Below are 810 nucleotides of genomic sequence, written 5' to 3'. Positions count from 1 at the left end.
GAGGCTGGGGCGCGGGGACGGACGCGCGGGCCCCCCGGCTGCCGCGGCAGGGAGGACGCGTGGGTGCATGACGGGCGGAGGGACGGCTGGGCAGAGCGGATGACGCACAGACAGAGGCGCGGACAGAGGAACGGACGGGCCACAGATGGGGGCGGTCTGCGGCGCACGAGCGGGGGTGTCCAAGCGGAGGCGGGCACCGGCGAGGGGCTGAGCAGGAGCCGGACAGGGGGCGGCGCAGGGCGGATCGGCGGCCGGGTGGGCGCGCAGGTGGCTGGGGAGAGGCCTGGGGCCTCGGGAGCAGCGCAGTCAGGACAGTCGGCCTCGCCCGCTTACCTTGAGGGGTACAGGACTCTCGGAAGAGGAGCAGGAGAAGGTGCGACCTCCGAAGCCAGCCTGTGAGACGAGGGCCCCCTCGGCCCTTCATTCCCCGAGACGGGCAGCAACGCCGCTCTGAGCTGGCTCTGTTCTCAAGACCAAGGCAAAAGGAATCATGAAACCACACAGCTGAATTCTCAGGCTGGGGTGCGGCTCGGCGGTGAGCGCCGGCCCAGTGTGCACAAGGCCCTGGGTTCCAGCACCGGCGCTGCAGAAAGCGTCAAGACCACGAGCATGGCTTTTTTCTTTTTTAAATTACTGGGGACTGAACCCAGGGCCTTTACACTGAATACACCCCCGGCCCTCAGGACCTTGCACTTGCCAGGCAGGCACTTGCCCCACTGAGCTGTATCCCCAGCCTACAGTATGTACATTACAGTATTCAGAATAAAGAAATGGTCAGAGGAAACCCCAACTGGGTGAGTTTGCTTTTAT

General features: G+C 64.9%; 1 protein-coding gene across 5 annotated transcripts in view; it reads right to left on the bottom strand.

Moving 5' to 3' along the window:
* Positions 1 to 810, bottom strand: part of Kiaa1683 (KIAA1683 ortholog) — a 13,979-nt gene that overhangs the window by 10,313 nt on the left and 2,856 nt on the right. For all 5 annotated transcript variants that reach the window (XM_013507314.1, XM_013507317.1, XM_013507315.1 and 2 more), the window contains exon 2: positions 334 to 461. The gene's annotated coding sequence lies outside the window, so the exon portion shown is untranslated. The remainder of the gene's footprint in view (positions 1 to 333; positions 462 to 810) is intronic.

This window comes from Chinchilla lanigera, unplaced genomic scaffold, assembly GCF_000276665.1.
Source record: "Chinchilla lanigera isolate Chin_1 unplaced genomic scaffold, ChiLan1.0 scaffold00123, whole genome shotgun sequence".
In the NCBI taxonomy this organism is placed as follows: Eukaryota; Metazoa; Chordata; class Mammalia; order Rodentia; family Chinchillidae; genus Chinchilla; species Chinchilla lanigera.
The sequence above is the reverse complement of the archived record's forward strand: the minus strand, read 5'-3'. Positions and strand labels throughout refer to the sequence as shown.